General features: G+C 43.5%; 2 pseudogenes; both read right to left on the reverse strand.

The window, feature by feature from the left end:
• Positions 1-230: 230 nt before the first annotated feature.
• LOC116151682 (centrosomal protein of 162 kDa-like) overlaps positions 231-14,762 on the reverse strand; it is a 30,820-nt pseudogene continuing 16,288 nt past the window's right edge.
• Positions 6,285-7,421, reverse strand: LOC135319717 (diphosphoinositol polyphosphate phosphohydrolase 1-like; annotated as a pseudogene).

Here is a 14,762-nt window from a genome sequence, read left to right on the forward strand (position 1 = left end):
TAAAACTAATGTCTAATTCAAATATGAATATGCTGAAAATACTGAAGTACGTATTAGTCGTCTAATGCCAAAAGAAAATCCACTGAAAAGTGAAAATATGAAAGTTACAAAACTGAAAATCAGTGTATAATTTTTAAAATTTCCAAGTGTAACTAAATGTATTATTAATATAACAATAATATGCTTAGAAAGAATCGATTTGATTTTAAGAATTTAAAAAGGACTTACTTTCAGGAAGATAATTTGCTGAATAATCTCTGGTTTTCCTTGAAAATTCACTCCTCATTTTTCTTGTTTTTTTCATGGAGATCTTTCACTTGATTATACAATTTTTCATTTTCCTTTTTATGAATAGAAAGTTACATTTTAGTTCACTCAGCAGGACCTATATAACATTAGCATATGTGCTTATGAAAGATACATCCTTTAAATATTTTGTCTTTAAATTTCTTCAGTTTTTGAGTAAGCTTTAAAATTTTTTTCAAACTGTTTCAATTTTCTCAAAAGACTTGTTAGCTGAAAACAATTGTTTCCAAAATGCTCAAAATGCTTAGTAAACAAAAAGTTGCAGAACTTCCCAAAGCCAACGAGCCTGTCAGTATAATGCACTGCATTTCACAGGGGTAAGTGGGCGAGTGACTGCAGGAAAAACCACGTCCTGATTTTGCACACCAGGGATGGAAAGGCTGGGGGGGGCTGTTTGTGTGATAGAAAAGAACAAACCCAACTCCATATTAGATCTGTTCCTTTGACTTTAACCCTGTGCTCTCTTTTCTAGGCTCAGACTTGTTAGCTCTGCACCTTTTGTGAAACAGTGTTGCCAATAGCCTGAAATACACAGGAGAGCCTATTCTCAAGGCTCTGACCTTTAAGGACATTAACACATTTCCATTCATATAAAGATAACAAGTTGCAGAATACAAAATAGCATTTCTTTTGTTGGAGGTTTACAGGGGCACCATGATCTGACCTACATGGTCAGCTGCAAGAACACAGGATTCCAAGAACAAAGAATTCCTATGCCAAAAAGTTTGCAACAGCCAAGCAAGTAGGAAAGGAGCCTGAATTCTGACTTGGGGGAGGTGGTTCTCCAGGACTTTAGTCGGCCATCTTCTTGGTCTGCCGGCTTTCTGAATGGCTTTCTAAATAAAGTCGCTGTTCCTTGCCCCAAGACCCTGTCTCCTAATTTACTGGCTTGTTGTGCAGTGAGCAGAATGAGTTTGGACTTGGTGACATTTGCACCTTCTTTTTTTCTGTTTTTTTTTTTTTTTTTTTTTTTTGCCCAACTTTCTGTGGTGAGGTAACTGGATGGAGCCACAGTGGGTAGCCAGGCTTCTTTCTGGAGCTCTCTGTAAGCAAGGAGGTAGAGACTCGGTGTTTCTGGAAGATCAGGACGAGGCAGAATAAAGCCTAGACCCAGCTCAGCACCTGGCTTGAGCTAAAGAGGGGCTCAGACAGTGAGATCAGTGGCAATCTATGCTTAGATGCCCTGGCTTATTAACCTCTTTAAGATTAAGAATCTGATGAAAACCAAGGACCTTTGGAAATCTAATTAAACTCTGAACTGTCTCACCACTCCTGGCCTAATGCCTGGCAGATAGTCTGTGCTTAATTCTACAGAATCCTTGAAACCCAGAAAAATATGTACATATGTTGCCATACAAGTCTTGTGTTCTGTGTGTGTGTGAGGGGTGGCTGGCATACTCACAGGTCTGTTCCTTAAAGGGCATGCTCCACGCAGCAAGCACAGAACAGCAGGAAAAGGGTCTGGACGGCTCTCACTAACTCTAGGGCCATGTGTCCTGCAAAATCAGTGCTATCCAATTTGCAGTAAATGCTGTCATCTCTGATGCAGTTAACACTTTCTCTGGGCGTCCCTGGAGTGAAAATGCTTCTTACTGGCAGGCTCTAGGCTTAGGCTACTACTGTCAAAGGAGAAAAAGATAATGAGACAGAAAGGGGAGGGAATTAATAAAAAGGGGGAGTGGTGGGGAGGAAATGAAGGTAAAGTTCATGCTGGATATCACCAAACCTGTCCTGCCTGCCTGTCAGGTCAGTGTCACCAAGATGCCATCACACAGAAGAAACATCTGACTTCTACATGACACGTACATTTTCTCCCAATTTTAAGTCAAATTTTTTTCAATCTCAGGGCATTGGCAATTGATTTCAGATTCATATTTCTGAATATAATATCAAAACTAGCCAATATTGTCTACTGAAAAACATTACAGAAAATGAAAGAAAAATAGGACAGTTTCTAAGGGAACATGGCTATAAAATTAGTCACAGGCAACAAGCATTAACTGGTTACTGTGTGGAGGGCACTCAAGTTGGTCTGTACTGTCTTTTTTTATGATTTAAATATATATACTTCCTAATGTGGCATTAATTTCACACAAGTGGCTTTTAAGTGTAAAGCAAGAGAAAACAAGGGTAGCCAAAAAAAGCCCACCTGGGCCTCTGTTCTCTGAGCCCATGGAAGACCCCGCCGGCCCAGCCGAGCCCTGACCAGCAGGTGACAAAGGCCCCATGACCCTCAGGGAGAGCCAGGGTGTAGTCCCCACACCCTCAGAAGCCTGGTTCCCCATGCGGGGCGTGGGCCTCTCTGGGCCCCTGGCTCACTACACCAGTGAAAACCCCCTTAACCCACATTCTTTTAACTCCAACTAGGGAAGGGGGGCTCCCCCCAGCAGGCAGGCAAGGGGCAGAATCAGCCTGCGTTTGCTGCAGGGCTCCAGGAGACAGAGGCCCTGTCTTATCTTAATTTCACAACCATTCTTATGAGACAGGTACTGTCAGTCTCATTCCCATTTCACAGATGGGAAAACTGGCTCAGAGGGGGGATGTGATTTGCCCAAGGCTGCACAGCAGGTAGTGAAGCCAAGAACCATCCAGAACCTATGCTCTTAACCATTTTAATTCTGCCCATGACAAATGTGCAGACCAGTCAAATGATTACTTCCTCATATTGCCAGAATTCCCATTACCTATTAAATGCACACAAATATTTTTAACTGCCTTATTTTCAAAACCAAAAGATCTCATAGCAAACCTATTACGTGCTGAAGAACCATGCCTGTTGACATCCCTGAAGAAGTGTCTCTTGTTCCTATTTCTTTTTGGATTTGCTTTGCTTTTTCTTCAGTGACAGGATCCGATGTTTCCTCAAAATGCAACCACCTTTGATTTTTGTTTGATTCTTCAAAGCTACTTCATTGAGAAAATGCAGAAATTGTTTTATTTGGAAAATGAAGTGATGAAGTGAGAAAGAATAAAAGAAAACACAAGGTGCACAGACCTAGAATTGTCTTACAACCACACTGGAATTAGCTTAACACCAGTGATGGTTAATTCGTTACAGGATGTTTTGTGCTGATGGTTCTGATGGTGGCATTAACTCAGAAATGCTACACAGTGTCATTCTCTGAACTTAGCCCTTCTACAGCAATCTTTCTGAAACTCTTTCTTCCTTGAAGGTCACCGTGAACTAAGGGATTTATTTTCAAAAAGGACTGCTAACAAGAGAATGATCAAAATGAGCCAATTTAAATTCTGATTTTCCCCCAGGGGTTCGATTTAGGCTCTTCTGTTGGGAGGCACTCTCGGGAACCAAGTCACTGACAGCAAATGCATCAAGTCAAACAGCCACAGGGACAGAGGGTGACAGTGCATTTAGCGGAGAGTAGTAGTTCTTTTTCCATAAATAAAAGGAAAAGTAGGACAATGTGTCTAGTCCTTTGGCTCGAAGAATATAATTGTCTTGACTCAGTTGGAAAAGTTCCTTCTCCTGCTGTCTCTGTAGTTCCTCCATCTTATCTTCCAAAGCTCTCAATCTTTTTTCTGAGAATGTGACTGTAATCCTCTCCCCGAGGGCCTGTGCCCCCAGCTCCACTTTCCCTCTGCTTCCTGAGCTCTTTCAAACATAGTCAGTTCTGCTTCCTTGTTCCCACCACCATATCCTGAAGAACCCTTTTAAGGAAAAGCATTACTTCAGTATGTAGAGTTGTATATTAGATTTGAACACAGTGGGTTAGGGAAAAAAACCACAAAGAATGAAAATGACACGGTTAACAAAGTTCTACTACACAAGAAAAACCAATAAATGTTCATTAAGAGTGAGTGAGTGCAGTATCACCCAGTGCAGAAGAAATTTCATATATTTCATTATTATTTAATTTCTACATATACTTATAGACCGTACAGCCATTGTGAATATTACTGTGAAATCCAACACCTACATTCGGAAACTGAACACAGGCATCAGTTTCTGAGGGGCCATCAGACTTCTTGGGTAGCCACGCAGCTTTCCCTGTGGGAAGCTAGAGCTGCGGGCTTGGTGAGAGCTGCTCCAGATATTCCTAAATGTTATAAACAATGGTTAAAAGCACCACAAATACAAACTACGCTGAATGTGCATTCGGCAATTATGTAACAAGAAGCACTAATACAACGGGAGCGCTAAGACAAGTGAGGATCTCACAACAGGCTGGTGCATAACAAGAGCCCTCACACAGCTGTCCCCCTGCACACAGGGCCCTGCACACGGGACCCCTTCCCGGGACCGGCCTCTACTCCATCTGACACGGAGGCCAACTGACCCAAGGCTCATGTCCAATGACACATGGAGCTAAATACATGAGGAGAATGTGGATCTGGATAATTTCAGGTTTCGTCACTTTAAATAAATTACTCTTTTAAATGTTCACAGCAATAACAAAGTATCTAAAAGAGGAATCCAAGAGCAGCTGATAGCTTTATGAAGCATTCTAGTTCAGATTAAGTGGGCTTTAAAGCACATTTTTCTATATAAAGTATATCAAGGTATAGTATCACTGGAATAATATAAATTGCACAGAAAATATAACAACTAGATTAAGTTTGATTTAAAAAATGATAATCCTGCTCTAACACTGTGATATCATACATTACTTTAGAAAAAAATGTTATTCATGTATATTTTGGTCAAAGTTTTGTCTTTTAAGTTACCTCATAAATCCCCAAGCAGCAGAAATAGTTCTAAGGCCAATAAATTATTCAGTTAATAAGACTAAAAGAAAGTTTAAGGGAAATCCTTAGAAGAGATCCAGAGGCCCGTATTCAAACCCTGCAGGTCCTGAACTGACCCCCAGTGAACGTTTCCCTGACTGCCTTTAAGGTAAGTGAAGAATTAAAATTTTACATTTTTAATATAATTTCTTCAGGATGTTAACATTTTTTTTCAAAGTTGGAGTATTTATTAGAATTTTTAAATAAAGGGAACTACAATTTTAATTGCACATCTTGGCTATGCTTTGACAAAGGAGATGCCAGTAAGAGTATAGCAACAAACTCCTGTCCCAAGCCAGGGACTGATCAGTGCTGCCCCCCTCCCCACCCTCCCCCTCCTGTCTCAAGACCCTTTTCTGCTTACTTCCCAACTAAACTACACAACTGGCAAATGAAGCCAGCGTCAAATCTGTATCAAAAACCAACAAGACAGTTTGCAGTGGGCCAATGCATTACGTAGCTGTTCTAGTAAATGATTAAGCATTCTTCCATACCACTTCTCAGTGGAAGATGGACCTTCCACATCCCAGTGGGAGACAAATTTAGTATTTCTGAGAATGCTCCATGGTGCAATTACAAATAATGTACCATCACAAAGACAAGCAAATACCTGAATTTTCCTCCTGTGTACTTTTCAGGAACTTAACATGGTTACCCAGAGAGAGGAAAGGACTGTACAGCTGCACTTGGCAAGTACAGCTGGATGCTTCCGAGTACAATAACAATATCCAGTTCAGCACGGTGTAAGGCATGTATGCACAAAGAGGCTGCTGTCAGCGGTAAGTAGCATTATGGAAAAAATTCCAAACCAGCAGGACAGAAACAGAGCTCAATGCTCCAGTCTTTTAGATAATAATCCCAAGAATCCAGTTCAAATCCCTATTGTCAACACGTAGGGAGGCATTCCATTTCTATCACTGTTTCTCCAGATCTGAGCTGAGGCCATTTGCTCCTGGCTTGGTAATAAAAAAGAAAATATGTTTCTTCCTGTTTCTTTCTTGGCATGGAAACACAGCTTCGAGAAGAGAAGGCCATGAGTCCTGGGAGCACGATGAAGGTTGCTAATAAGCTCTTCCCATACCCTACATAACTAGAGTCAATGACTGGGGAAAAGAGAGAGGACAGGGAAACTTACCTAGCCACTAGCATCAAAAACAAAAAAGTAAATTGTGAGGTTCTCCACTTGAGAAACACTCCAAATTTAAACAACAACAACAAAAAAAAAAAAAAACCTTGAAAAATTAAGCAGGTAAATTCCTCTTCTAAAAGTCATTTATTTACATATTATATACCCAGTATATAATGTGTAGATAAATGTGTCCTGCAGTAAAAGTGACCAACCTACTGGACTTAACACACATTATAGGACAAGTTCTTGAAAGATTTCATCTCATATTGGTATCTTTTAATAAAAACAATTAAAAATCAAAGAAAAATATCTGGCCAGGACTGGGATGAGACAAACAGGAACACTTCAGAATCCAAGGCAGAGGAAAGGCTGTTTGCCTCTTCAGAGTCTTGTAGGGGTGTGGAAAGGGAGAGACAGATGATGCACAAACGTACTTACAAATTACATACCCAAGCCCCGCCTGCTCAATCAAAAAAGAAAAAGAAAAAGAAAAAAAAAAAAAAAAGCCCCATCACGTAACACCAAACAGCAGCATTATCAATGAGCCCTTTCTCTGCTGCCCACCTTGCCTTATTTGAAAGAGGAGGCCTGTGAGGGGAGGTGAAAAGAGCAAGGCTGAGAGGGAAGCCCTGCGCTTCAGTCTAGTTTCCAATTTCCGTTTCTCTTACAGGAAGTCTTCCATCATCTGATGCCTGGCATCGAGCTCTGAGCAGAAACTGAGTATGTGGTGGCCGCAACCGGGGTGCCACTGTTGGCTGAGCAGCCTTGCCTCAACGTTTCAAGATACGACGCCGGCACGGGTCTGTGACACTGCAGCACTCTGACGGCAGCCTCTGTTTTAAACCACTCCCTCTTCCTTCCAGCGCTGGGTATTCCCAGTCTTCCAGCACTTCCGTGACAGCGAGCACACAGACGTGCGTTCTATGCTTTCTCTCCTCGTTCTCAGAACTTCCAACTAATCTTCCCAATGTCCCTTTTACTGCAGCCTCCTCACAGACTTCACGGACTGCTGCCACCCTCGGCTCCTGCTCTGGCTCCGTGCCTCCTCCAGGGACAATCCATTGGTCTGGATGGCGACTACTGCTCACGAGTAGCACCCCCTCCTTCTGTCGCTGGAAGCACAGGCACGCGGCCCGCTTCTTGTAGCCGGCGCCGTCACCGGTGCGGGTCTGTTCGACTTGAGCGTCATCATCCTTCAGGCCCCGTTGGGGGTGCGGTGCGGGTGGCGGGAGTCGAAGGTGGGGAGCCCGCTCCGGACAGCCGCGCGCACGCCCCCGGCTCGACCAAGGGAAGCAGCGAGGGGGAGCCGCTTCTCCGCTGCTCGGCTCAGCCGCGGCCCGCAGCCGCCGCCTCATTCCACTCCCCCCACGCTCAGGCCCCCCCCACCCCCGCCGCTGCCAGGGCTGCCACCTCCCGACTAGGATGTTAACTTCTTAAATGCAAAGTTTACTTTTTTCATTAAAAGTGATATAAATGGTTCTTAAAAATTTGGAAACTACAGAAAAGTCAAAAGAAGAACCAAGTCCCCAAAAGTACTTCACCCCAAGATTTCCTTCAAATCTTTTCCAGGTTTTCCTTATAGAGTAGTAATCACATTTAATTGGATAGTTTGATGTAGAAGATTTTCTGTAGAAACCTCTTAAAGCACTCATAAAGTATCTGTTTGGGTCATTGTAAAATCAGGCCATTAATCCCTCCAAGTCACTGGAGGCCCATTAATGTGGCCAGGGACGGGGTCAGACCTGCCACCACTGTGATTCTCCCCAGGACTCGGCGGCCAGGAGTGTGGCAGGGGGTTCTTGCTCCAGCTGCAGCCAGTGCTTTCACACCACAATTCTCCCTTCCTGAGTTCTTCATTTTGACCTAAGTTGTTATTTCCAGTAATAGTACATGGACAGTATCTTTTCCTTTTATACAGGAAAGAAAAGTTGCTTAGATATAAAATTCAAACATGAAAACACTGCAGAACTTGAGACTTCTGAGCCCTTCTTAAAAAAAATGACTTCAAAAAATTCAGTCAAATTATAAGGCAATCAAAATAATTCCAGAATGGAGGAACAATGGCTAATGGACTGGTGAAAAGCATTCTGGCTCTGTAATAACCAGAACCAAGATCCACTTTCAAATGCTTAAGGGAATTATAGCTGCTGGAGAGAATATAATAAATATATTGATTATAAATAATACAATCATATGTAAGTATATATAATATGATATGACATATATAGTATATAAAGTAAGGTTATAAATAACATACTTATTAAAAATAAAACCAACAAAAATGGGTAGGAGTCATGCAAGTAGGGGATGTAAGAGTTTCACTACATATTTAATAGAAGGGAAAATTGATCATGTATAAAACTGGAAAAAAGAGTTAAAAATAACAATAAGGTTTTGGCAGCCTTTCAGGGGTTTTCATAATCTATGTTCTTGAAGGGACCTTTTGGGATGTGACATTTCTCAAGATGAAGTTTCTTTTTCTTCTTACAGATTTAAGTAAAATGAAACCTAATGTTTTATTTAAAAGAACTGATAAAGTGTGATCTGTTCTTATAAAATGTTTTGTCCATTTTTATTTGCCCATATGCCTGCCTGTCTCCTTCCTTCCAGCTCTCACCCCTGCTTCCTTCCATCTGCAGAAGGACACACAAATGAGAGGCATGGGGTGAGGCTCACCCACTATGGCACCAGCTTTTTCTGGCTAAATTATTGCTTCCTTTTTACTTTTCTGTATTTTTGAATTTAAATAATGAGCAACTATTCCTTTTGTGACAATAAACATACTAATCTAAAAATAAAAATACAAGTGTCAACAGTCAAAGAAAATTAACTTAGAATAAAAAGCAAAATCACCACATGGCAGACACTGCTAGCTGACAACCTCTTCTTCCTCCACACTAAAATTTTGCCCCGGGCAGCAATGTGCCAGTTAAAAACACCCCTCTCCCTGGACTCCATGCACCTGGGATGGAGCAGGGGGCAGGGGCACAGGATCAAAGTTCTGACCAGTAAGATGAAAGCAAAAATTTCCAACACGGGGCTTCCAGGACAGCGACTACTTCTCTGATTAAGCTGCTGAGTTAACGGGTGTGCACCTTTTACCTTTCACCCTCTTCCTCCTGACAGGGCTGGAGATTGTGCAGCCGTCTTGTGACAAGGAAGACTAAAGTCAAAACTAGGGGTTTTGCAGCAGGAAAGAAGGGGGGCTCTGGTTCCTGGCACAGGTGCACCAGCTCTGATTTAACTGGCCCAGGCTCCCTGGTTACTTGAGAAAGAGAAGCCTTCGAACTGCGTCAGCCCCAGCCACGAGGGGCTGCTCCCTCAGAATCAGTGCTGACTCCAAGCACAGTCTCTAGACTTTCTGTACACTCACCTCCGACTCAGAGGCTGCTTCTCTGACACCCAGCCTGTCAAAAGTAACAACCACCCCCAAGGAATTCCAGTTCTTTGGAATAAAACTAAAATCACTCTGGGCAATTTTCCAACAAAAAGACAGATTTTTTTAAAAAATCCTATTTAACAGAGACTCTAATGAGAAAAAGTAGATCAGTACAAAAACAGAAAATCATAGTTTGCCATTGTACTTAAATAAATATGAATTTTAGAGATGTGTTTTTATTTTGGCAGTCGCAAACACTATGAAATTTTGAAATCAGGGAAAATGCTCATAAAAATATTGTTGCCTTCACCTACCAACCTCTATGCCATACCCCTCATTTCCATTGACTGTGACCTGACATCTGGCTTCACTCTTAGTAATTTCTAACTGTGCACCAGAGACCCTTCAACTCCCTCCCTGTGCGCGTCTCTCCGCCCCAGCTGCTCTCTCCCACTGGCTTTCCAGGTCTTTTTCTGTCACCAGTAACGCAACCGTGCCTGCATCTCAGTCTTAGGCATTTACTCGCTGGCAGTCCTACCCCCCCACCAGGTGTGCCCTCTGGCACCTGGATGCCCACAGCGCTCGGGCCCCTGGGACTCACTCTGTTGATCCTGCGTTTCTCACACTGTCCACACCCCCGATGTGTCTTCTTCCTTCATGACTCCACTTACATCCCAGACACATGGGCATCTCCTTCCTGCTCCTCTCTCAGTCCGCTGCACTCATTGGGCAAAAACCACTCCTCTTGGTAAATCCAGCTACACAACTACCAACACCTGCAGGTCATGCGGGAGAAAGTGGCTGTGTGCGCGCGCACACACACACCCCTCCTGTCTGCCTGGTCCCAGCTCACATTCACAGTCACCAACTTAGACTTCCTGCTGCTGGGAGCCCAGCCCTCCAGGAGAGCTCCCCTACACCGGCTCTCCTCCAGGACCCCGGCCCCATCCTCACTGCCGCCTCATCACTGCATGTTTTACTTCTCAGAGGAAGTGGAGGCAACCGGAGGAAATCACCCCCATCTCTCACCACTTCTGCCCCTACCAGTACCCACACCCACCTCTCCCCTCCTCCTTTCTGCTTTCCCACAGGTGAACTGTCCATGTTCCCACCTGAAGCCAACCCTCCCACTGTGCCCTGGACCCCATTACAGCCCCTCCACCCGAGGACTCTGCTCTACGACTCCCCTCATCATGCACTTCTTCCCGGCTACTGCATCTTTCCAAAAAGCACATTCTATTCTTCATTCATACCATGTTTTCTCTTATTAAATTCAAAACAAGGCAAAACAAAAGGCTTCCCTGACTCCACCCTCCTGCCAGATACTGCCCCCCCCCAAGTTTTACACCCTTTCCTCCAGGGGGTCTATACCTTGAAGTAGCCAATTCCACTTCTCCTGTTCCCAGTCTGCCTTTCACAGCCACCTGCCCACGGAAACTGCTTGTCCAATGCTGACGGCCTCCTTCCTGCTAAACTCCAAGGTCAGCTGTCAGTCCTCATTTCTGTCTCTCAGCAGCAGCGGACACAGCACATCAACTCTCTGTATACTCTCCCCACGTGGCTTCAGGAGTGCACATGCTCAGGTTGCCTCAACCTTGCTCTGTCCTTGCAGGTTACCCGTCTCCCTCCTGACCTCTTTAGGTCAGCACGCCCCGGGCTCAGGCCTTGGTTTGCTTTTTCTCTCCAGATATGCTCCCTTGATAATCTTTGTCAAGTCTAGCAGAATATTATGTGTAATGAAGTAAGTCAGATGGAGAAAGACAAAAACTATATATCACTTACATGGGGAATCTCAAAAATAATACAAATGAACATATATGAAAACAGAAAGACAGACAGAAAAGAAACTTGTGGTTAACAAGGGGAGGTGGGGGGAAGGAGAAATCAAGTGTATGTGATTAATGGACACAAACTACTGTACATAAAACAGTTCAGCAACAAGGATTTACTGTACAGCACAGGGAACTCTACCCAATGACTTGTAATAACCTATAACAGAATATAATCTGCAAAAAAACTGATTCACTTTGCTGTACTCCTGAAACTAACACAATACTGTAAATCCATTATACTTCGATTAACAAAAAACCCACGGCTTCAAAAATATTCATTTTTAACAAAACTTGATACCTACAGTCCACACCTCCCTCTCAACTTCAGACTCCTCCATCTAACCGCCTCCTTGCCATCTCCACTGGCACACAGAACAGGCATCTCAAAGTTAGCATCTCAGCAGCTCAACTCCTGGTCCTCCCTCCACCCCCAAGCCCACTCTGCCTCCCCCTCCATCCCAGCCGGAGAGGAACCGCATTCTTCCAGCTGCTCAAGCCATAAACCCTGCCATCACCCACGATGCCTCTCTCACAACCCCGAACCAATCTTTTAGACTTTCGGCTCTATCTCCTAAATACATCCCCATCCAACTGCTTCTCATTACCACCACTGCCACCACCCTGGATAGAGCCCCATCACTCCCAGCCCAGATTCCTCAAATCCCCTTCTAACTGGTCTCTGTGCTTCTTCCAGTGCCCCTGTGGTGTGGGTCTATATTTGAATGCATTCAGCCAATGGCATCAGCCTGAGGAATCTGTCTAAAGATACATCAGGTGAAGTCACTCCCATGCTCACAACTTCGCAGGCGCTCACCTTTCCACACTGAGTGAAAGCCCAAGGCTGCTTAATGCCCTAGAAAAGCCGACCGTGCCTGTCCCTGTGATGCCCGACCTCACCTCCCCCGCCCCTCTCTGCCCACTCTGCCCCAGCCATGTGGGCTTCTATGCTGATCCCCGAAATGCCAGGCATTCCTCCCTCTTCAAGACTTTTGCATTGACTGCTTCATTTTTCTGGAATATGCTTCCCCCACACACCCACACAGCCAATTCCAATTCCTCCTACAAGTCTGCATTCAAAGGGCTCTCTCACCAAGGCCAACTCTATCTTATTTCAAATGGTGACCTGCTGGACTCCACCACTGACACTCTTGCTCTGCTTTCTATTTCCCCTTAACATGTAACATTATTTACTCATTTGTATGCTCATTGTTAAGTGTCTGTCCCTCTTCATCAGATGACAGCTCCATGAGATGGGGGACGGGAGGTGGTGCTGCCTTGCTTATCAATGTACCTGGAGGGCATCCAACAGTGCCTAGACCCAGGTCAGTGCCTAAAAACACTTGTTATATGAATGAATTTGGATAAAGTAAACTTCAGAAATGTTGGGGGTTAGTTTGTCTAAAATAAATATAATAAAGTAATATTAAAAACAAAACTTCATTCTCTTGCTCTCAAAGGTACAGACAGGATGACTACTTCTAAAACATTAATGAAAAACTTTCACACTCCTCTTGATGATTCTAAAATTTGGGAAATGTTCCGAGTGTTTTTCTTAACATTGAGCACTAGATCCAGTAGAGGGTTAGTTATTAACAACAATGAACAGATGACAGCACCACAAGCAGGTGCTCCACAGAAAAGGAAGAGAAAGTAAGAGAACACAAGGTGCCTGTTAGGGGAAGGGATCTGAGGTCCCCACGTTAGGGACAGGAGGAATGGATGCTGCATTAAGCAACAGAATCTGATTCCTCTGTGCACAGAACAGCCACCGCTCTGGCTGCTCTCCTGCACACGGACAGAGACGAGCCTTACATCTGACATGCACAGGCTGCTGCAGCAGACGCACAGCCACACAGACAGAAGAGAAGAGACTTCAATGCTGAAAGAATTCTAATACAGTCCAAGTGGTCCTGGGATGGATCACTGCAGGGAAAAGCAGGGGAGGCACTTAAAGCTGGAAGTGAGTTTCCCAGTGAGGCTAGCTCTCCCATCACAGCAGGCAGCAGGGATGGGCTCAGTTGTCTATTTGGCTGAACCACAAAGGAAAGCATGAATCACTTCTGGCTCTACTGCTCTCCCGGCTCCGCTGGAGTCTAAAGGCAGCAGAGACACTGGTCTGACTTGAGAATTTCTATTCCTATTAATAGTGGCATGGGCTCCTACTTGGGAAACCACCCTTTCCTCCCACCAAGATGGATGACTCCACCAGGAAATAACTAACAGAGGTGCTTTATAAATCCATGCAGGTGACTGATACAACATCCGGACTCTCCAACACTAGACTGAACTCACAACCAGATATTCCTCTCTGTATCCACCTTCATTTGTACATTGCATTCTGAATTATAGCTCTTTTCTGGCAAACATTTTGGATATTACAAAGCCAACCAGATGAGGAGGGGTTTGGCTCTCCTATTTTATATTCACCTCCCATACTTTCTGGGTCTCATTCAGGAAAACCTAGAATTAATGATGACAAACCCCTGAACTGAAGTGAACTGAATCTGTCTTTCAGAGATGGAATGTAGCACCATAAGATTAATTTTTTTTCTATGAATAAGGAAAGTTCTCAGAAGGAGAGAAGGAAACAGGGAAAGTAGAGAATAAGGAAAATGAAATAATACATTATGTGTACAGAATTTTATTATGAAAAGTGTGTATAATTACCTTTTTTCCTGGCTTGATTTGAGGCAGGGATGGACCTCAAGTATTTGCTTTTCATAATGTCCTTTGAAGTTTTCTTTCCAAGAGTAGAAAATGTCTTGAATGGTGAACTGGGTTTGCCTTAGCCTGAGCTCCTCACTGATGCATATAATCCACTCTGGGGTTTTCTCTAAATAAAGGAGGGGCACTTCTGGCCTTCCTGTGTGGTAGCTGTGTACCAACCAGCCCCTGCTTCTCCAGAACTCATCTGAGACCTAAGAGTCTGTGCACAAGTACAAATTCTTCAGTACTTAAACATCAGTGACAGTTGTAAATATGATTTAACAGATGGCAAAACCATAGTGCTTACTGAAGAACAGTTTGTAGAAGGTGAGCCACAACGTTCAAGTTCTCCAAGCCTAATTCATCAGAATTTTAGTACTCTGAAACACATCTTCAAAGTCAGAACCAAAAATAGCAAAATAATAAAACAAAATAGGCTTGCCAGAAAGCAAGACATGTAATTACAAGTATGAACATGGAGAAGAGTGGGGAAGAACATAGTTGAAATGACTTAAAGTTTTATCTTTTTTCTCCAGATTTCTCATGGTAAAAACTGCTTAGCACCCTGCCTTATTCCACAAGGAACTGGAAATAGTTTATGGTTAGTTTATGGTAAACACATAAATCAAAACCATAAAATAAAAATGGAATACTGTGGTCATGAGTC

This window comes from Camelus dromedarius, chromosome 31 (assembly GCF_036321535.1).
Source record: "Camelus dromedarius isolate mCamDro1 chromosome 31, mCamDro1.pat, whole genome shotgun sequence".
NCBI lineage: Eukaryota > Metazoa > Chordata > Mammalia > Artiodactyla > Camelidae > Camelus > Camelus dromedarius.